Source organism: Mixophyes fleayi, chromosome 5, assembly GCF_038048845.1.
Source record: "Mixophyes fleayi isolate aMixFle1 chromosome 5, aMixFle1.hap1, whole genome shotgun sequence".
Taxonomy (NCBI): Eukaryota; Metazoa; Chordata; class Amphibia; order Anura; family Limnodynastidae; genus Mixophyes; species Mixophyes fleayi.
Window position 1 is genome coordinate 237,734,219 of NC_134406.1, and position 24,140 is coordinate 237,758,358.

Below are 24,140 nucleotides of genomic sequence, written 5' to 3' on the forward strand. Positions count from 1 at the left end.
TGTATGAACTATTGTATAATGTTTTATTAAATTTGTTGCTTTGTATAGTCAAGGATCTATAGATTTTCTGCTTACAGCAATAACTTCTGTGTGCTGTTGTACAATTCTTTTTTTATTATTGCAGTTTGTTTGGGGATTGCAGGTCCCTCGCAATAGCAGCCTGGAGTTATCTAAATACCCAGCACTTAAATGTTTTATTATATTTTCCAGTGTTACACTTGAAGAGGCTCCTAAGCATAATACAACTCTTAATATGGATGGATGTATTGCGTCCATGCATGTTTGCCAACTTAAATGCAACTCTAAATCACCCCTAAAAGTACAGGGAGGATCACAGACCTTATGACAGAGTTATAGGACTTAAAGTTACAAATCTTATTATATTCTTCTAACAGCTTTTTTTTAATCTTTTGATAATGTTTCTTTAATGTATTTATTTTTTTAAACTAAAGAGTCTATCTCAGATTTACCATATTGTCAGCATTCATTGTAACCTATTCGACATGTTAGCCACTGTTAGATTCAGGCTACAATGTGTCTGTCAGTGCTGATAGGAAGGGGATTTTTTTTTTTTTTTTAAATATATTTGCAAGGTACAGGCTATGGAACCATAACAACTAATTCTTAAAACACAAAAGAAAGGTGGACATGTACATTAAGCTTTTTTTTCTTTTGTTGTGTCTAGAGATGTTCACTGACCCCCGTGTTTTGGTTCTGGTTTTGGTTTTGGATCTGGATTAACTTCGTGTTTTGGTTTTGGCAAAACCACCCTCGTGTGTTTTGGATCCCTATTTTTTTCTAAAATCACATAATTTGTCTCTTTTTTTGTTCCTACATTATTATTAATCTCAATAACATTAATTTCCAGTCATTTCCAGTCAATTTTTGTCAAGGTACAAAAACACTGCTACCCCTCCTGTTTCTGTATGAGCAATAGCACTGAGCAATGGCACTGGAGACTGGAGAGTAACAATAACACTGCTACCGCTGTTTCTGTGTAAGCAATGGCACTGAGCAATGGCACTGGAGAGTGTCAAGAACACTGCTACCCCTTCTGTTTCTGTATGAGCAAGGGCACTGAGCAATGTCACTGGAGACTGTAGAGTGTCAAGAACACTGTTACCCCTTCTGTTTCTGTATGAGCAAGGGCACTGAGCAATGTCACTGGAGACTGTAGAGTGTCAAGAACACTGCTACCCCTTCTGTTTCTGTATGAGCAAGGGCACTGAGCAATGTCACTGGAGACTGTAGAGTGTCAAGAACACTGCTACCCCTTCTGTTTCTGTATGAGAAAGGGCACTGAGAAATGGCACTGGAGACTGGAGAGTAACAAGAACACTGCTGTTTCTGTGTGAGTAATGGCGCTGAATCTCCAGGGGAGGGAGGTACTTATGGAATCCAAAACCCTGGCAGATCCGACAACGCAACAATGACGTTTTGCCTCGATTCAGATCCGAGGACACATGAAAGTACCGAGCCGGCTCGCGAGCCTACTCGGATCCCCTAAGTTCAGGTGGGCTCGGTTTTCAGAAAACCGAGCCCGAGCATCTCTAGTTGTGTCACGCTTTTGCATACAATTTCAGTTCTGTAGATTGTGCAAGTTGCTGAGACAATCCATCTAGATGACCATCATTATTATAGCTGCTTTTTTAAATTAAGTGCTCGAGGCTCCGGTGTTGTACATCTCTATTTATATTTCAGGTGGGACGTTTAAACATGACAGTAAATGACAGTTTACCATTTCTGCTTAGCATATTCTTTTTCACCACGATTTATAAAGACATATTCCATTGAAAAGGCTCCTTTATTAACATATTACAGTTTGAAAAGTAAACAAGCACATGCAAAACATCTTAAAAAGGCCATTACCCAGAACCTATTTTCTTTAACTTGTTTCGGTGACATGGAATGTGCAGCTCTATTTTATCTGTTTATCTTGTCAGTGTGTTTTTCTATTTATATCATAGTTTAAATGATGCACGGCATACAAGATACATTTATGCGGATTAACAAGAATAACTCCTACATATAAATGTATCACTTGTACAGAGGACAGGCATTAAATATGACCACCACCAAAAGATGGAATGCAGGAACATAAAATATGTATGAAATTATGTAAATACATTGGAAAAAGTCTCGCAGCTAAACTTGTCTAGCAGTGTTTTGAAGGTTTGCCAGAAAAGAAATAAAAGCAGCAGTGAGTTCTCTATTTGGACATCTGTTTTTTTTCCAGGAAAAGATTTTAGGAGGAATTCTTCCATTTCTGCCAATTGGTTTCTTGCAGTCAATTACCTTTTCACCTGCTCCCTAACAGTACAGGAAGATGAGGCTACTTAATAAGAACTTCTAGCTACTCCTTGAGAAGCAGATGATATGCTGTACCCCTAGATTATTTCTCAAAGAGGCTGTTTGTTGCATACATACAAGTTGGTAGAAGAATGGTCATTAAACTAATAAAATAACTAGCAAAGAAATGCTCTCCCACTGTGCCTATGCTATTCTACGGTATTGTCATATGCCTACACCCATCTTTACATTAAGAAGGCAGGTCCTGGGGAATGGTGCAAAGTTTTGCATCTTGTGAGATGTTCTCTCACTCTCAGGGTTAATTAATAGACATAATAAGAGTTGGAATGAGTAGTATTTAAAGAGAAAATAGAAAAGGTAAGCAAAGAGGGTGGCAGTAAGGTACTTGACGTGACCTATGTACTCTTTCCATCCTGTGCATTTTCAGTTGGGCCCGAAATGTTACATAATTGGACACAGACTTATTCAATGTGAACAGTTCCAAAATCCTGAATGTGGGGGTGCCCTTAGGTAGTGCAAATATAAATGTATTTCGAGGTGCATTTTTGAAGGTTGTTATGTAATTCTTAGTACCTCCTGCAGGAAAGTAGTCCACGAAACAGGAACATTTACAGAGTAAATACAAATTTATGTGCTTATAAATAAAGTATACTAAAGAAACACATAATGCAGACACTCGTAATAGATTTGGGCCATCACAAGATGTAGTGTATGGCTTGACTCAGTTTTCTTTGAAAAAAAGTCTCAACTAGTGGCTTGTTTGGTAACCCGGAGGTCAATGTTCATAACTCACTATGGACCACTGCCTGCTTTATACAAGTAAAGGATATGTCTAAACCATACTTGCCAACTTTGGAGATCCCCTCTACGGGAGATCTCCAAAGTTGATCATATTGTTGGGGCGTGGCCATGCCAATTGTGTCATTAGACTCCGCCCCCTGGTATACAATAAAAAATTCGGCCTATTATAGCAGGGGGCAGGCCAGAATGACATGATTATCCCCACTCACTTCACCAACAAAGCAGGCAGGGTTTGGGAGGCTGCCCTGCGCTGCTGGGAGTCCGGGAGAGCTTCCAAAACTTCGGGAGTCTCCCAGACATTCCGGAACAGTAGGCACCTATGGTCTAAACCATTCATTGAAAGGACTGAGCAAACAGTTGGGAGTTATTTACAACTGTACCAAACACCACAGAATAGTTTTGTCCTGTTGTGCCTCCTTTTGAGTATAGCACTTAAATTTTACAACATTGTCCATCTGACTTGTATTTGCTTAGTATCAGAAATCAGCAGATTATGCATGAAATACCTTAGTTTTCATATAGCTAAGATTAACAGCATCTATCTTCTGTCTTACAGTATCTTCTTCTTCCCACACGTTTATCTGTTTTTAAAGAACGAGCGCAACACTATTACTAAGACTGATGTTGTTTGTAGACCATCTTATATAATTTCTAAGCCATTCCTGATCTCTTACTTATTCATTACAGAAATTGCACCTTGCCTTAACCCTTTCCTGTCATCCCTCTGCCAAGGCTAAAGCACTAAAAAAACATTATGTTTCACTCCTAAGTTCACCAATGTGAGGTCAGAGTACTTCCTTCCTTAGGTGCATCCGCAGTGGCTGCGCCATCATGTTCTGCCCGTTCTCTCACAGCCTCTTGTCGATAATAGAGGGGGCGTGTGTGAGAGGGAGGACCAATCACGAGCTTCAATAAAAAGATTGTGGATTGTGAGTGGACCTCCCCTTTCAGTGGCCCTTTAATGTTGGTTAACAAATTTAATTAGCTGCTTCTGTATTACAGTAACGGCAGAGACCTGAGAAAAACCTCTGAATGTACCAAACCCCGTGGTTCTGGTTAGGGAGGGGGCCACTTTAGGAAAATATTTTCCCAGGTGGTAATATACCTTTATTTTGTTTTTTTTCTTCTTTATATGTAAGTCTTGTTTAACCCTTAATTGACTGTCACATAGCGAGAGTGAGTATGTGGACATTAAGTCTGTGTTTAATCCAACTGTTATGTTAATGTTTATTCTAATTGTAAATGTATTGCTTTACCTGTAATTGCTTGCTTTATCTTAGATAACATGAAAGTTCAAATGGTATACCATCATCACCATCATTTATCTATATAGCTCCAACATATTCCGTAGCGCTTTACCATTGTAAGAAGTAGATAAGAAGTTAAAATCTGGCACTTTTTATATGCAAACTCTGTGAAACCTTGCAAATCTGGGAGCCCTTTCAAGTTTCTATCCACCCATTGTTGCCCCTATTAATATCTTGCATACATAATTACATTCATAATTTCAACTAGGTCATTATCCATAAAAACACCTTATCCTATCTGATCTGTGCATCAAAGATCACATCTTGCCTCCCTAATTTGAGTGTACATGATCGCTGAGCTTAAAACCCAGCTCAGGGAACCAATGCATAGTTGTGTTAATTGCAACAGGAAAAAGTGGTCTTTTCGTAGCAGGTATTTTTTGTACCATTGAGTGAGTAAAAAATAAAAATAAATAAACAAAAAAAAAATTTCCTCACTGACTTTGAAGAGCAAAATCTACATCAGAAGTCCTGAAGTGCACATGAATATTGTGGTGTGACATAATTGGTGTTCTTCCCTGTTCTCTTCCCTCCCATCATCCCTCTTTCTTGCCCTGATTAGGCTGTCTTCTTGTACAATCACACCTAAACCATTGGTCTTAATGTTATCACCCAGCTGTAATTATCAGCCTTCATCAGTCCCCACCTCAATCTTGACATTCAAAAATGCTCCCGTCGAGTGGAATGGTGGAAGTTACACACTCATGCTGACTTCTTTCACTTCAAGTTCATACTCTCTTCTTACAGTTCTGCCCTATAATTCTCTAAACAGTCCTACTTCAAGGCTCTCATTTCCTCCCAATACTCCAATCCCGTCGCCTCTTTGCCACCTTCAACTCCCTCTTCTCATGAGTTCAGGCCAACTTCAAGTTGGACATTACTCCACTCACTGTCCCATAAATAATGTGATCTGCATTACATGTGTATAATTTGTTAATTAGTAAATATCTGGTCTCTATATTATTTTTTTAATTACTTTTGTATTATGTATTGTGCTATGGATCGTTGCTGTCGGTGTATTGTATACTACTGTAAATTTTGTGGTGCCTCACATCATCATCATCATCATTTATTTATATAGCGCCAACATATTCCGTGGCGCTTTGCAATTGGGGACAAACATAGTAAACTAATAAACAAACTGGGTAAAACAGACAAAGAGGTGAGAAGGCCCTGCTCGCAAGCTTACAATCTATTGGACAATGGGAGTTTGATACATGAGGTTAAGTCTACATTTGCAGTCGGCCCAGCCAGACTGCAAAGGTAAAAGTGACTCATATGCTAAATGATCCTGTCACATAACAATGTTGGTCAAGGGGTAGTTGTATAACGGGTGGTAATAGGGTAATGTAGTGAGGTTAAGAGGGTGGTTGAGGAATATTATAAGCTTGTCTGAAGAGGTGGGTTTTCAGAGAATGCTTGAAAGCTTATAGACCAGAGGAGAGTCTTATTGTGCGACGGAGAGAATTCCATAGAGTGGGTGCAGCCTGAAAAAAGTCCTGTAACGTGGAATGGGAATGTAAAGATAACACTAACAAACAGGATTATCAGTTTTGGGATGAAGTAAAACAATTACAATTAACAATTATATTGCTGAGAGATGTTTCTATTAAGGAATAAAGGTACATTAAGTACAATATCAGAAGTTAGTGAACTATTTCTGCTAATTGTTTAATTCAACTGTCAAATCAAATCAATTCAAATGGAGAAGTTTGACAACCAAGCTGCAACTTTTAAATGTGTAAATTTCTTGGGAAAAATATCAGTAACCTTGTAAACAATCTGCAAACCTGGTGCTCTGATGTACTTTTTTTTTCCGCTCAATTTGCAGTATAATACAATCATATAAATCATGCCTCACACTGAATACTAGTTATTATGTCCACCAGTGACCTGTGAATGTACATGGCAAAATTCACTCAATAAAGCATAAGTGCAAATATCACATATATGTAGAACCTGCAGCAACAGATGATTTATTTCATTACTTTTAATATGTTTGTAGATAGCAGAAATGGTTAGTTTGTTCAATTATGATTTTCTTTATTCAAAACTGGCAACATCTAGTAAAGAACAAAGTTTTGTTGTTTTAATAAACAGAGCTGTCCAGAAAAACAAGAAAGCAGATAAAGTGTAAGTCACTATTCAAAACTGCAATGTATGGCTTTTTTCTGTTCCAGTGCCATGTTAAATAAAGAAACATATTAAAATACCAGCTAGTAACAACATAATAATAAAAGTAACAAACACATACATTAAAGTGGACATATTTTATGATATTGCCCAAAACCATGTTAAATAAAACATATAATAGTTGGAATTACCCTGATGACATTCCCTTTTTGAATTATTTTTCTGAATTATGGCCATTTAAATCTTCTTTTCTCCTTAGTCAAAACAGTTATTGTTTGCTAGTTCCTGTTTGTCATTTTCTGTTCCTTCAATCTGCTGATCAAAGATGCTTCTGGTATTTTTTAAACCCTGTTTAATAGCCTAATTTTTATGGTTAACGTTTTAACAGGCTTGTAGTCTCAGGGCACTCTTTTTTTCTTTGACCTCTTAAAGCTTTCAATCTTACGTCCTTCGACTCAATTCTGTTGCCAATGCTTTGCAATTTATTAAAAATGGATTGAACACTGCAAAAAATATTAACAAAGTTCAACAGTTCACCAGATTTAATGTACAAAATTATTTCTGCAGTCATGTCCATGTCACAGGAAATTCTTCAAATACTGAATCTTTCCGAGGCAATCTTCAACTGGTTCTAAAGCCAGGAAGCGCAAAAGGCTTTATACCACTCAATGGCAACTATGTATTGAAATAGTCTAAATAATTCCACCAAGGGATGCATTTGTTTATCTTATTTTAGCTCTGTCAAATAATCTGTGTTTGGTTTCTTTGTCATTCCTTTGAAAATCTTCGGTTTGAATCCAGTCTGCTTTAGTGTTTACTTTATTAAATCCTAGACACTGATATAATGCAGGCATTGGGGGGGATGGGGGCTTACAATGCATTTTTTTCTCTTCTAGCTATTTAGAATTAAGTACAAATTAATAATCTGCTCTTTACATGTTAAGGTCATAGACTGTGTATACTATGAGGTACTTTCTGAAATGTATGTTTAGAAGAATATTATACAAGACAGAAATGGAGTATTTAAAATAATGAAATAATTTAAACAATGTTTAATTGCCTAAGTGAGAAATACTTAATAGACTTAACTAGTCACACATATTGCAATAATTGTCCCTTGGTGAGTGCTTACTTCCATTGCCTAATAAGCTGTCTTATTGGTATAAGTTGTATATCTAAGGTAAGTGTCATGTTAGTGTATATGTACACAATGGGCCTGATTTATTAAGGAAAGGAAAGAAAGGAAAATGAGTAACTTTGAACCTTTGCAAAAATCATGTTGCATTGGAGGGGGAGGTAAATCTAAAATGTGGGGACAGATTTATAGATGGAGTAGAGCATGTCCTAGATCAGTATTGACTACCCTGTGACACTCCAGGTGTTGTGAAACTACAAGTGTAGTTTCACAACACCTGGAGTGTCACAGGTTAGCCAACACTGTCCAAGATCAACTTTTAATATCAGTGTTAAAACAAAGCTATCAGACTGTATGAGCCTGATTTATTAAGGAAAGTAAAGCAAAAAAATTCGTAATTTTGCATCTTGTCAAAACCATGTTGCATTGAGGGGGGGGGGGGCAAATGTAAAATGTTATGGCAGATTTATAGTTGGGGGGGTAAGGCATGTTCTTGATCAACTTTAAATGTCAGTGTACAAATAAACCTATCAAGTATCTGCGTCCTACATGAAAAAACAGCCAATATTTTGCTTATGTGCAAAATAATAAACTCATTTGCACCCCTTGCATTATAACATGGTTTTGTCCAGGAGAAAACTTAATTACTGTTTTGCCTTACTTTCCTTAATGAATCAGGCCCAATGTTTTTTCCAGCCATGGAAACACATCCGGAAGCTAGTTTACTGACATACAGCTTTCTGTGGAAAATATAGTTTACTTGTAACAATAGACCTGTATGTACTGTATTGTGACAGAGAAATAGATTTTTTTAGACTATGAAGCTAAGGTACTTTTTCAATACTGAAAGTCATTTACAATGTCAAAATGGCAGTGTGCGCCTTGACTCAAGTATGCGTACCTAGATTTCCACCTATGTGCATTGATTTGTGAAGCAAGTAGGCAGCGCTGGGAAGGGGCAGTAGTTCCCAGCGGAGGAAAGGCGGAGTTGGGTGGAGTGAGAGTATTAACTGCATAGTACAGAGCACACACACTGGTAACCTAGTTTTATGGAAAAGTACAAAAATGAGCGTAGCAAGTTTATAGAAGAGAGATAAAGAGATGTAAATGGTATATTTTTAGGGGCATTCCTTACTTTGTAGGAGAACAAACAGACATTCTACTCTACAACAACACTTGAATTTTGCACCAGCTCAGCGCTAGCGTCCTTTGGTTTTAATCCTTTTACTTTGACACATTTTGCACTTACTTTGGCAGAGATGTGTATTTCTAGGTGCTATTGTCATAATGTAAAACAATAATAAAAGACAGTCCCAATGTTTCTCTACTGTATTAACTCCACCATTTATGAGCAGTATTAGAAGTGAACGGGTGGGGTACCATTTCCCGATGTTCTTAATTCCGACATTGGTTACATCTCCCAAAAAAAGCGAATGAAACAATGCCTACAAGAGTAAAATCATGACTTAAGATAAACATGACAGTGGAGATCCTCGGCATGCTTACGCTGCATACCGATCTGTCTGAATGCCGGCGCTTTGAAATTACGTCACTCTTCATAGCCACACACATATCTCGGTATTTAAAGTGGCAATGCCTAACCCCAATATGTAACTAAGATGTTAAAGTAGTGGTAGTGGACAGAGGCTGGTCACATGTGCTCCTTCTGCTCAAGCTGAGAGCCCAGTGACTGTTTAATTATACCATTTTGTTATGCACATTGGTGGCAACATTGGGAGAGAACCGACAGATCAGCACTTGGGCTGCGGTGTTGGATCACTTCTGGTGTTAAGGACGTGACTGCATTCTGAGGAAATATGATGATTCTATCAATTTTTATTGATGACTATTGGACTATTGTGTTGGTTTACTGGCTGCACTCACTGTGATCACAACACAATCACCTGATGTCCTTATGGCCAGTAATAATCATGTTAGAAAAGTATTAACCAATAGACACTGCTGTAGTAAAATCGACCTATACAAAGCACCGTAAAATAGCTAATATCTGATTTAAACTATTTATATTCCTCTGTTCTTAAAAGTTGTGTACAACATAAGGGCTTTGGTTAAGCATATTGGTATTAATGCTAAACCTGTAATCTGTCAAATTTCACTTCATGACATGCAGCTTTGTCCTATTTAATGTGGATTATTGCATTGTCTAAAAATAATGGGGCCCATTTGCTAAGCAAAAAAAACCTGTTTAATCAGATATAAATAATAGATGGAGTTGTTTTTTTTATACATGCAGCTATTGATTTGGCGCTCAAACTGCAATTTTATTTTTAAATAGCTTTTAAGATTTATGACCTTGACATGCATTTTACTGGAGCAGAATGGCATGAAGAAAAATAGCTACTTAATATTTACACTGTCATTTAAAAATGGATTGAATACATCCTCAAATCAGGGTAAGCTCTATAAGCACAGACTTTATCGCTGAAATTCCAAGCAGAATATCCAAATATGTTCTAATACCCTATTATGGTAATCACTCCTAAAAGGAAATGATCATTTTTCCAACTCATATTTGCCTATAAATTTTGTTTTAATGAGTGTGCTGTAGCTATCTTATTTGCAAATGAAACAAGGCTGTATTTTTTCCAAAATCTTGGGGATGTTAAGTTGAGCAAACTAATATGCCAGACTAATTTTAATCAAGAAAATACTTATTGGGGGAAACATGTATGCTAGACACATTAGACTGTGTTTGTAGGTCTACTGAAGAAACCAGTAGGACATATATTAAGCTGCCCATGTATAGTATAATTTGTAACTGTATTTAGTTATTTTCAACAAATATGACCTAAACCAATTGTACTGCCTAATTTATCTATGATTTTAATACAACAGGAGTCAAATAGATTTTGATATGATTGGAGTAAAAACCTGTTTATGTCCTACATGGACCACTTGCGGTCCTACCATTGCCTTTTCATATTTAAGTTAGTTGCTATTTAGTTGATCAAGTAATTATTTCTAAATCATCCAATTACATATATCATCATCATCATCATCATTTATTTATATAGCGCCAGCAAATTCCGTAACGCTTTACAAATGGGAACAAACATTAATAAAACAATACTGGGTAATACATACAGACAGAGAGGTAAGAGAACCCTGCTCACAAGCTTACAATCTATAGGACAATGGGAGTTTGAAACACAAGGGCATGTGCTACATCATATTGCACATTGGACCAGCTAGAATGCAAAGGTAAAAGTACTGAGTGGGCTGGGCTGTGTGTGTACCAATGTTGGTCAGAGGGTTGTTATCTTGTGTTAGCTTTGTAGAGGATGGTAATAGGGTAATCTAGGGAGATTAAGATGGTGGTTGAGGAATATCATAAGCTTGTCTGAAGAGGTGGGTTTTCAGAGAACGCTTGAAGGTTTGGAGACTAGAGGAAAGTTTTAATGTGTGAGGGAGGGAATTCCACAAAGTGGGTGCAGCCCGAAAAAAGTCCTGTAATTCAAGTAATTGGACATATTTCCTATAGGATTGACAGGCTTATTCCAGTTTGTTGGTATCTATATATTGTCTGCCCCAAAAGTATTTAAAACCTTGGATAAAGGCCACATTTGCTTGGAAGTTTGATTCCATGCACCATGGATCATGTCGCTTATTTCACAGATCCATGTATTCTCCACAGTTGCAGCCACAATTAAAGTCAGGCCACAATTTTTCAGTCCGAACGGATACACAGAAAAATTTGGCCCTCAACTTTAAATAAAATGAATATATATATAAATAAAAAGTGTCCTGCCTAAAGAGTAAGAGGTACTAAATACCTGGGCTTGGTACCACTATGGCAGAGGGACAAACAGTGTTGGGTCCCCCAGAAAAAGATGCATCTAGCACCAGACTGGGCTGGTCACACTATAGGGCAGCATGGGAGACCCCTGGGGAAGTGAGTCTGCAACAAAAATGTGAGCAGTCCCCTAAAGGAAAGCCATCCTGTCCTGATTGGGGGCTCTTCAAAACCTCCCGGGGTGTGGAAGTTGGGTTCTGTTAAAGACAGCTTGCTTAGTGTGTGGAACTACAAGTCCCCGCAAGCCCTGGCAGAATTTAACTGGACATACAGGTGCTTGTAGAACTAAAGGTGGTGGCGCAACCTAGCAACTATGTCCTGCTGGAACATTGAACTAATTATTAAATAAACACACAGACAACCTGGAAAATAATTTTTAGAATGAGCAATAGCCAAATCCTATCTTACCATCTTACCATCTTTTTTGCACTCGTAAATCCAAAAGTGCTACATTATGGTGTGATAGTTTTCACAATTTTCCATGCGATAAACCTCGAACATTGAACCTCAAACCTCGAACTCAAGCACAGTAATGTTCACTAAAATAAAATGTAAAAAATACTATAATATGTGAATTCAAGCAGGCATCATTTTGTAGTTTACGTAAACATTTTAAGATTCTTGAACTGTGAATGTGAGCCACAAACTTCAAACTGTAAACTTAAAACCATGATCATGCAACAAACAGCGTGAGGCCCTCAGCATGGCCCACCACCTAAAAATGTGTCCGTAATGAGGCCTCGATGGAGTTCATTGAGTAGTTGACATAGTTGTTAAATGTTGTTGGCTTAGTAGGAGGGGTAGGTGTTTTTGTGGTGAGTATAGTATTTTTTCCTGAATTGAAGGATTCTACAGCAACCTGGGAGTATGGTTTTGAGTTCTTTGTGATTTCATGTTGCCTTGCCATGGAATGTGTTTGTGTGGGGCTCAGGGTTTGGGGTACTTGTTTCATCCAGAAATTTCATATACTGTCGATAGGCTATTTCCTGTTTCTATTTAATGTTTTTTTTGCAATGGTTTGTTTATGATGTGGTTAAAAGTGAGTTTTTTTTAAGGTCTCATTTTCAATGTAATTTGATTTGTCTCTCAAAATTGTATTTTTTAGTTTTGACTGTGTCATTCCAAAGTTTGCCTAGCATTTGGAAAATTATTGAATTAAGGGTTATATTTATCAAGCTGTGGGTTTGAAAAGTGAAGATGTTGCTTATAGCAACCAATCAGATTCAGGCTGTCATTTTGTAGAACGTACTAAATAAATGACAGCTAGAATCTGAATGGATGCTATAGGCAACATCTCCACTTTTTCAAACCCGCAGCTTGATAAATGCACCCCATATTCTTTGTACTCAGAAAACTCGTTGCAATGTTCTAATGTTTAGTATAATTTTATGATTTTCTTACCAATCGATTTTAGTTCATGATTGTGGTGTGTCATAATAAATTCATGAGGTTAAAAGAGCACAGATTTAGAATATCATTCCACAAATTCATAAAATCTTATATCAGTGCTATGGGTGGTGGTTTTGGATATTCAGACTCCCCATGGGATCATTTTTTCTTTATGGTAAATAATAATGTCCCAATATTTGGATTCTTGGATAAATAGTTTTATCCATTTTGTTTCCAGTTCTGCTTTGCACATTTCTATTGATTTTCCTGTCCTGCACAGTGAATCATTAAATGTATCACATCATTATGTTTTAATATTTTTATAAGGTATATTGTATTTTAATAAAGTTAAATGTTACAGGATATATATAATATTAGGTAATCATATTTTATATAAAGCAAGCTTTTTTTAAAGGCACTTTATCCAGATGATAAGCAAGGAAATAACAAAATAAACAGCATGTCACAAATTGACAGTATTATTCGGGACTCTTAATAAGAAACAGAAAGTTTGACTGTCCATTTACTGTAGCATTGGTTATAAGGATGCATGAAAGAGCATGATAAAAGGCTCAATTATGATTTTGTTTTATAATCTTATTAAGAAACTTAGCATACTGGAACAGAGGAGGAGTTTATCAGTTTTAATTTAATGTGATCTTTGAATTCAGTCTTTACATTATGTAACCTCAAGTTTTATTTAGGGAAAGCAAAATGTTGAAAGTTGTGGCTTTTTCTGCAGGCTTTTTTAAAAAAAAATATAATGGCAATTCCAGGACACGGTACATTAAGGGATTTCCTTAATGCAGTCAAACATTCATGATATATAACAACTACTAATAAATGTGGCTGGGACATGATAAAATACAATCATACCTAACTGAGCCCATATGTGCATTAAGTGCCTGATAGTTCTGAAAGGACATATCCAGCCTACAGGTGTGCTATTAGTGCATTCTTTTGTTTAGTGCTGTATCTTTTCTAATATTAGATTGCTGCAATGTGTGAAAAGGGATCTAAATTACTGCAAGTGTGAAAGTGCCATTGCTGATTCAAACCAGTCATTACTGTGTGGATGCAAGGTTCTAATTGACCTTATTAAAACCTGTTGTGACTATAATTATGATATACTCATTGGTTGTAGAGTTTAATATAAGTACTTTTTGCACTGAGCTGTTTGTATATTTTGTGGCTTAACATATATGCTATAAAATGTCTTACCTTTTGTTGGTGCAGATTTACCTTGGGCCAATTTTACCTTTGCATTAAATGAGTTATTGTGCTGATTATTATACCTCTACACTGTTAAATAGTATGTTAATCTGAGTAAGCCATTTCTCTTACTCCTACAATGTCACTGTATCTCTTGCCCTGACTCCCACTCTTAGCCCCAGTTGCTGGTCAATCTGATAAGCTTGGGTATTTGTACTCTAATAATATTTGTGAGCAAGCTGGTGGGCCAAATTGTACTGATCAGACCAGATTATAGTGATGCAGTATGAGGTGAATGTTATGGTCAATGGCTTCTAGTGCTATTCTACACTTTTAAGATGGGCCGATTTCCACACACATTTGATCAATGGTCATTCTGCTTTTACATATTCTTAGGTCAAATATAATGTGGACAACAAAATGGTTGTCCTATTCAGTCAAAATTATTAACTGCGCCAGCCAAAATGTTAGTGTGTTGTCAGCTTGTGTCGTATCTATTTCTCACAAATCTATTGCCTTGTGTACCCTTTTCAGCGAGTAGTCAGACGTTTACCGGATCGGAACACAAGCAGGTAGTGAGACATTTGCCAGGTTGGTACACAAGCGGGTAGTCAGACGTTTGCCCGGTTGGTACACAAGAGGGTAGTCACGAATGGAAGGAAGTGTAGCAAGTAGCAGGAGCTGAGCAGGCAGAATACTCAAGCACATGTCTGAACCAGGTGTTATTTATAGGCCAAAACAGGAAACAGGATCCAAGATGGTTTCTCTTTAATGCCAAACTGGTCATCTTGGATAAGGGTAAATCTAAGGGCAAGTTTGCAAATGCAGAGACCTCTAGTGGTCGGAGGTGCAAATATCAAAGTAATTCCTTACAGCATCCAATGCCCGCTGGGACCTGTAGAGCCACATATAAAAATACCATAAAAAAACAGAAACACCATGAAATAATACTTTTATAACTTTATTTAAATAAAGACTCCCCCAATCATCCAACACTTTATTAATCACCTAGTTCCAAAGGGATCCTCTTCTTTCTTCCAGCTTTTAATCTAAAGGGATGGTGAAAAAAATATATGGAAAATCCTTCAATGCTCCTTGTGGTATACTGAAGTGAACTAATCAATACAGAGCAACTTCTCTCTGGTTGGTCAGAGTGTGAGAAAGCTGCTTTGATTGGTTAGTTGTGGTTATAACCCATATGAATCCTAGCTGCAATGAACTTCACTTTATCAATAAGGTACTTTGATAAAATGTATAATTGAATTTGGTCTTTAGTGTTCTTAGTCCTAACCGAACCGCACTGCACAGCAGAACAAATTGACTGATGTCGTCCCAGCTCTATTATAATTCTATAAATTCTTCAAAATATTGAAGAATTCTTTAAAATATTAATCTACAAATACAGTGTGTAATTGCATTCTGCATAATAGTGAAGCTAAAACGGAACTTGAAGATTGTATCATATAACTTTTTACCACTGTGAAACAACCTATTTCAATGCAAACTCAATTTAAGTGAGAGTGATAACTCTTGTTCATCTGAAAAGTCTTATGGGATGCGTGCCTTGTACATGTATATTTAATTTTTAATACATAACAAACATTTAAACCAAATCTGTGACTAAAAACCTATAACATTCCATACACAGAAAGGTATAAACTTGTCAACTCTGATACTACAAGTTATTACTTATACTCCACACCTGGAAACCCCATAGATAAGAGTTAAGAACTTACCATCAATCTTTCGAAAATATAATTATTTAAATGAAATATGTGACATCTTCATTCTTACTAAAAGGAGACCTCTAAATTCTCCAAAAACATTTATTTAAAAATGCAACAATTCAGAAAAAACTTATTCTAAAACAAACAATATCAGTAGGTTCTGTGAAACAAAACAGTAGTCATCATCACCATCATCATCAGTAGTATTCCTGTAATTTTCAATGAATAAGAAGAATAAGACAAACACTGACGGGTTTACAAAATGCTGGACGCAATCTACATTGCCCACACAGCACTAGATTCCATTAGGGGTTGAACAAATACGACTTATGTAGACTGCGATTCAGATGCATATGCACTTGCCAAGAGGAAGGAGACTTCACTGATGTAAATTACAATCTTATAGTGATGACCATCAGCTTAAATGCGTCCAGCTCAACATACGGAAATTGTGCCCAACTCTACATGAGGCTCTGAGTTTTTATGACATAATATAACATATAAAACTTTAAGAAAGATGTTCATACTCCAAAACACTCTTCTAAACTCCACCAACTGTCCAGTCCCTTCCTTGCTCTTTGCATTCACATTTAGGGCCAAGTTCCATCAAATTAATTCTCATTCTTTCTTCCTTCAAACATCCCATCCAAAATAATTATTAGTTTAAGATTTCCAATCATAATCTCTATATCCAGTTTATTTATCCATCCTTTATTTATGATGTCTAATATTTTCAACTCTTCCATTTGGACACAAGCAGGCGAACTTCACTGTACATTGTCTATCTTGATATTAATCTATTTTCAGCAGAGCATCAGCTATGATTTTCCTGGTCTATATTTATATATGACATAATGAGGAACATTTAGAAAAATAGTTTCCCTGGTAAGTATGCAGAAAAGATATTGTAACCCATAGCAACCAGACATTTGCTTTCATTTTATAACTTGTTATAAAATGAAATCTAGTGGTTGCTATTGGCAACACCATCTTTTCTGTGCAGTTACAAATGGAATCTTTTTCAGAAATGTCAACGATATGTACTTTCCCCCTCTTGTACAGTATTGATATTATATGGACATTATACAGTACTCTGACACAAATCAAGATCATACCACAAAAAACAGTATTTTTAACAGTACAATGTCTGATCCCATATGTATATGTTTTGTTACTGTTCCGCTTATTTACAATGGGGGATATTGTTCAAATAAGAAGTAATGGAAATCTTGCCTTAACTTTATTTGTAGTCCATATTCTATAATGTTATCTCACCATTTTATCACCACACATTTCTTCTGTACTAATGTAGCTGTTATAATGTCTGTACACAAGATTATTCTAGTTGCCAAAAGAAATACTTAATTTGATAGCAAAGCTATTTTTTAACCATAGACTTATAAAAAATAGTTTTTATATAAGAAGGGCCATTTACTACAAGAATTTACCTTTATAAAGTCTGAGACCTGGACAAAATGTGTTAGTTACTGTAATTCACGATTTGTGTCACATTAAGGTTTTTAAATATATGTAATATTTAGTTTTTTTTAAGGCTTACAGACTCCCAAACTTGACCGCAGCATTCACAGTGTGTATCCCACTCCATCCATCTGCTCCTCTCTCTGGCCACAGTCAACAGTCAAATTCCCGGACCATCTTTTGTGAAGTCTCCAGGGAGGCCTTTTTGCTCACCACCAGCCACATTCAAATAGGGAAAGGGGTGTACGGTAAGTTGACACAATACATTCAAATAGGGAAAGGGGTATAGGGTAAGCTGATACAATACAAATATACAATATTTAAATATTTAAGGACAATGGCAATTGGTAAGTACTGTATGCTTTGATACCAGGGGGGGATTCAATTAATAGCAAAGTGGCTCTGGTGCTCTGCGTCAATGTCTGGCCTAATATCTTCAGTATCGTATTAACCAAAAGTGTGCAGGAGCAGTCTGAACAAGGTTCCTGCGACACTTCTCAGTTAATTGAGTTGCCCCCAGACTCTGTATTGACTTTGAACACTTTAATTAGGCCTTTCTTATCCTTTATATTCTTATTCCTTAAATATATATTTTTTTCTTCTATGTGTATGTAAGAATAAAATATTAAGGGCCTGATTTAGAGTCGGACACAATTTACACTGAAATCGTAAGTGTAAATTGCATTGCGTAATTTACACAGTATTCCAAGTGGCGGGGATCTTTAGATCTGTGCGACTTAGAATACTGTGCAAATTGCAAAAATACTCCTCTTTGTCTGCCTTATGAGCCAGCGTGCAAGCGTATCATGCACAGTGACCCTGTAAATCAGATAAATGATTAAAAAATGAATGTAAAAAAAATAAAAAATTGTGCTCCCCCACAAACAGCACAGGGGTTGGTTATACTGAGGGGGTGTACACCTTTTTTTTTTTAAATGTAATTTTTTTTGCTTTGTTTTTTAATAAATCAAGGTCAACAGCTGAAAACACCCACAAAAGATACGTCTCCTAGAGACCTATATGCTTTCAACTCAGAATAGCATGTAAAGTGCGTGAACACTACATTTACATTGCTTGGCTCACCCACTACCTCTCCCGCTCCACCTCTCTAAGTGCAGAGAGGCGCAACAGGGAGATTTTCAGCCAAAAAGTACTATTTGCACTGATCAGTAGGACTTGCGTCCAACTCTAAATTAGGCCCTAAGTGGTAACTTTTTTTATTTTTTATCTTTTTCTAGTTTTGAATATTTTTAGTACAATTGCTATACATTGATATAGTTTTAATGTTTTCCTCTCCTCGCTGCCAGCTACTTAATTTCATAACATATCTATATTGTTATGATACACTAACTCCATATAACTTGTGAGCTTAATTTTTTGTCTATTTTTTTTCCCTTTCCAGCTAGTAGCACAAAGAGAGCGCAGAACTTCCACCATTATTTTCTAAGGACTAGAATATAGTCTAAAATGTTATGGTTCTTCCATCAAAGGCTTTTTAAAAACATTTTAAGAGCATTGTCATATTCCTTTTATTGAATACCCTCTAATATCTCCCTGCTGTAGGAGTAGAATGTTTGAGGCTATGAATGGATAAGTCAGTCTTTAAAAAAAATAAATCTATAATTCATATTTCTCTCAAGTTTTCTTTTTTTTAGACAAACTTTGACAGTGGTCAGCAGAGATTAAACTTGTACGATATATAGTACTTGTAGGAGAATAAATTGGGTAACATATTATAGTGACAATTTTTTATTGGTATTAAATCCCTAACCAGAGAATATAACTGACAGAAATATGAGCAATAAAGATTCACTAAAGCAAGAAAAGAAAGAAAAATGATGAGAAATAGGACCACCAGCTAACTCCCTTATCTAAGGTTTTGAAAAAGGTTAAAGGAATAAAAATTCAGGAGCTGTGAAGTGTAAGCAAGTATTTACAATTCTAAATAAAGTTGTACATATGTATAGTATAGTTTTATGCTACAACACTGAAAACATGTAGCCTAAACATTACATGTTTCTGTCCATCTGCTATGCCACATGAACACACAATGTACTGTACTCTTATATGTAGCCTGGCTGTGAACAAGGTGGCGTAGTGGTTAGCACCTCTGCCTCACAGAGCTGGGTTCATGAGTTTGATTTCTGACCATGGCCTTATCTGTGTGGAGTTTTGTATGTTCTCCTCGTTTTTGTGTGGGTTTCCTCCCACACTCCAAAAATATATAGGTAGGTTAATTGGCTGCTATCAAAATTAAACCTAGTCTCTCTCTGTGTCTGTGTGTGTGTATGTTAGGGAATTTAGACTGTAAGTTCCAATGGGGCAGGGTTTGATGTGAGTGAGTTCTCTGTACAGTACTGCAAAATTAGTGGCACTATATAAATAGATGATGATATATGGCTAGGTTACAATCAGGGCCGGATTAAGGGAATGGAGGCCCCTGGACTAAGGGGGCCTCCTTTCCCCCGTGAGGCCCCCACCCCCCCCCCCGGCACTTACCTCCTTCTCCGGCGCACTGTACGCTCTTTACTGAGGAGACTACAGCGCGCCGGGGAAGGAGCACCGTGAAAGTGCTCAGCAGTATTGATCGGGCCAGGGGCGCCCCCGCCTCCGACCGATTAATACTGCTGCTGAGCACTTAAAAGGGTCCCCTGGATGCCCTAGGCCCCTGGGCTGTAGCCCAGTAAGCCCTATGGTTAATCCGGCCCTGGTTACAATATGCTGAATTACAAGAGAACCTCACAATTTTCAAAATTATAGACAGTGTTTCCAATTTATTTTGATACACATGGACCCAATTACAACCCCAACTCAAAACTTAGACTATTATTAACTAAAGTAATATATTTATAAAAAGTGATTAGAACCCCTACTTTTAGCGATACATCACAATTTTGAAATTGCTGAATCCATTAAAAGGAAATCGCCTTAGAAGTCAACTTCATTTATAAATCATCAGATATTGCAAAATTCCTGAATTTAAAATTCCAATTTTTGTAGTGTTAAGAATAGAAGAGGGGTACACTATGAACGCTTTTCTAAATTTCCACTGAAATTGCAAAAAGTAAAAATTGGTTTCATACACTTGATTTTACCTCTCATCTCAAAACCAGTGAGATGAGATAAAAACTGAAAATCTTTTATGCATTTACACAGATTTTTCCATTTATTTCAATGAACCCATTCATTTCACTGCGATTTGTACTTGTAACGCACATGCTGGAAATCCCATTCAAATAAGTGGGAAAAGCAACACTAAACAATAAATACAGGGGTAGAATACCTCCAAAAATCCTCATCCAGTCCCAACGGGGACAAATTGGGCTGGCGTCTACTAATACAGTGACTAATTAAGTGAGGGCCCCTGCCATAATGAAAACCTACTCCAGGCTGTCCACAGCAGGGTAGGATGAGGATTTGAGGAATGGCACTCACCCTTCCTGGGTTTGTCTGCATTGTTGTTATGATGCAGGCCAAAATATCCAAGTTTTCTGCTGCTGTGGTTTTGATACACCATTTGATTCCCAAAATTTAGTCACATGCCTGTTGTCATGACTGGGTGTAGGATGGTAGAGTTAGCACTACTGAACCTGGAGGCACTGAGTCTAACATGCCCCTGGTCTTCACCATTGACCACCGCAAGGAGGTTTGGTCTTGGCTGCTAGGGACGCTCAGGTCGCGGTTAGGGTCGTTGGTGTAGCGTAGGTGAAATACAGGAGTAGTCAGACGAACCAGGGTTGATACCAGCTGAAGGATGCAGAAACAAATCAGAACCAGCGGATAGTCAGAAGGGCCTGAGTCAAACCAGAGAGCGGGATAGAGCCAAATCGGAATCCAATAGCGAAGTCAGACAAAGCGGGGTCAAAGCCAGAAATGAGCAGAAACAGGAACAAGTCCAAGAGAAGTGGTGCAGCAAGCTGGGTCAGAACCAAATGGAGCAGGAGCACAAGGGAAGCGCTGGAGTAGATTAGACCTGATACTATTTAAACTTGCTCTGGCACCATTAGGGTGCCAGAGCAAGTTTAAATAGTAGCAGGCAGAGCGTGATTGGGTCCTCCTTGGCGGTCAGTGAGCGTTCCCCGATGCCTAGCAACGAAGGTGCGAGGGGAACGTCAGGCGCATACGCACCAAGAGAGAACCCGCGGGGGGGGGGGGGGGCATGGTGTCTTGTTGCTTAGCAATGAGGCGGTACGGCTGGAAGAGGCAGGTGGTCGTCCCCGAGCAGAAAACTGACTACAGGGACGGCGCCTGACACTTGTATTCTTCAACATATTGTGATGGATCCAGTTCAAAAGTTGTAACCTTTAGGTAAGTGACTAAGGGTTTAGGTGTGCAAAACAAGGCTCTCCACCGGGCAATTTAGAGTTTAAAACATAACTTATCTTTAATTATCACCACTGGCAAAGCACCATAAAAGTGTTTTAAAGAAAACAACAAACCTAGCCTTCATAGGTAGCTCTAACTCACTTCTTCACAGTTCTCTATCAAGTGGGCAGCTGGACTTATTACCATTTTTGTGGCATAACAAAAATACACAGTCTTTGAACTGCTGAAGTTCCGTCCTCAAACAGTCACTCTGGCATGATTCCAGCTATTCAGGAACAGAACACCCTGTAGTAATTGTGTTCTACAGGACTCTCCTGAGCTCATTTCTGGCAGGGGACAGACCACCTGTCTGTCTGCAACTGGTCCTACGTGTAGCTCTCTTAACTGTAGAAGGACACACCTCAGCTTCACCCAGGGCTCTCTATTAAGCCCCCAACTGCACTGCAGATGAGGGTGGTGGCTTCATAATGACCCATGTCCAAAAGTATTTATGGTAACAATAAAAATTGTAGGTTTAACACTCTATTCATATTTCTCCAATATTAATTCTGTGTGTTATTCATGAATTTGTGAACCCATATAAACTGTGTCAGTAACACGGAGATTGTGACATATTCTTGAAGTGATAGAAAGTGAATTGCAGGGAAACATGGTCATTTTTTAATTGTCTTAATTAGACACGTTGAACCAGCTATGTGTTACTTCTCTAACTGATAAATAAAATTATTATTTAATGTAAAAATTTGATGGTTCTTGGGCTCAAAACTGGTACCTGAGCTTGTCAGCAACAGCCCAATTATGTTATAGAGGGGTAGCAGGAAAGTGTTCCCTTTAAACATACAGGACTCAGATCTATGTCCTGTAATGCTTTTATTATGTTTCTATGTATTACTATATACAACAGCATGGTGGCACAGTGGCTAGCAATGCTGCTTCATTGGGTTGAGGCCTGGGGTTCTATTCACTTGCCTTTCCTACAGGTCAGAGCTGTAACTAGGGATTTTTGAGCCTGGGACCAGGGGTATATGAACCTGGGGGGCAGAGTGGGCTGTTCTCCCCCCATGATTTCTGTTGGGTGGGCCACAACTCTGTTTTGCCCCCCATAAACTTCTACACAATGCTCATGCTACTTTCTGAAGTCATGGTATCTGTTCTAAATATGTGAAACTTTTTAAATGATGGAAGATCATCATCATCATCACCATTTATTTATATAGCGCCACTAATTCCGCAGCGCTGTACAGAGAACTCATTCACATCAGTCCCTGCCCCATTGGAGCTTACAGTATAAATTCCCTAACATACACAGAGACAGAGAGAGACTAGGATCAATTTTGATAGCAGCCAATTAACCTACTAGTATGTTTTTGGAGTGTGGGAGGAAACCGGAGCACCTGGAGGAAACCCACGCAAACACGGCGAGAACATACAAACTCCACACAGATAAGGCCATGGTCGGAAATTGAACTCATGACCACAGTGCTGTGAGGCAGAAGTGCTAACTACTTCGCCACCGTGCTGCCCCCAATGTCTTAGTATAACTATCAAATGTTATTTGATATAGATTGCCTTAATATAGATTTAATACAGATTGATGTGTTTATTTAAAAAACTCTATGTGTTGCGTTCATAAATATTTAATAAATAACCTGTATTGTTGATGAACAACTATTCCTTTACTTTTACCCTGAATTTCGTGCAATGCATCCAGTAACAAACATGAGCTATAGCAATTTAAATATATAGCACATACCATAACCAGTGAGGCAGTGACTATAGATTTAAAAATGCTCCCAATCAAATGAGATTAGGCTGTCTGAAATCTGAATCTAATGAGGTTCATGACTATGAGAAATGTAAATTTTTAAGATGAACAATGGAATTTATCTATCTTTCTAACAGCTATTGTACTAATTAGTAATTAATATTAATAACAATATTTATTTAATAATGTATAAATACATTTTTTGCCTGAAACACTAACACATTAACATAGGATTGGGAGTATTTGTATATCTACAGTCGCTGTTACAACTGTTGAAAAACGAGATATCAAACACAAGAAAAAGGGGCTCCAAGCCCTATAGCAGTTCTTGGCATTTTGCCACCCCATGAATATTTTCGTTCCTACACCCCTGCCCGGGGCAAGAAGGAAATGTGACACCCTCCCCCAAATTCATGTAAAATATTAATTCCCGGTGCCCCCTTTTTCAGACCTGGGTGGCTGCCCCACTCACACAGCCCTGCTCCAGGTGTTCTAGTTTCCTTTTATAGTACTAAGAGATAAAATAAGTTGGTTTCTGGATTTGTGTGTGTGGTTGGGAAAGTAAGTTATAAGCTTGAGCAGGGACTAATGGTTCTGAGTACAGTTCAGTGCTGAGAAATATGTTTGCCCTATATAATTAAAGGATAATAACAATATATTAATTTGTGAAATTGATGGCGTGATGGAATGCTTATTGTTTAATATCACAATTAAACAGTGGGTCTCGGTTATACATTTTCTG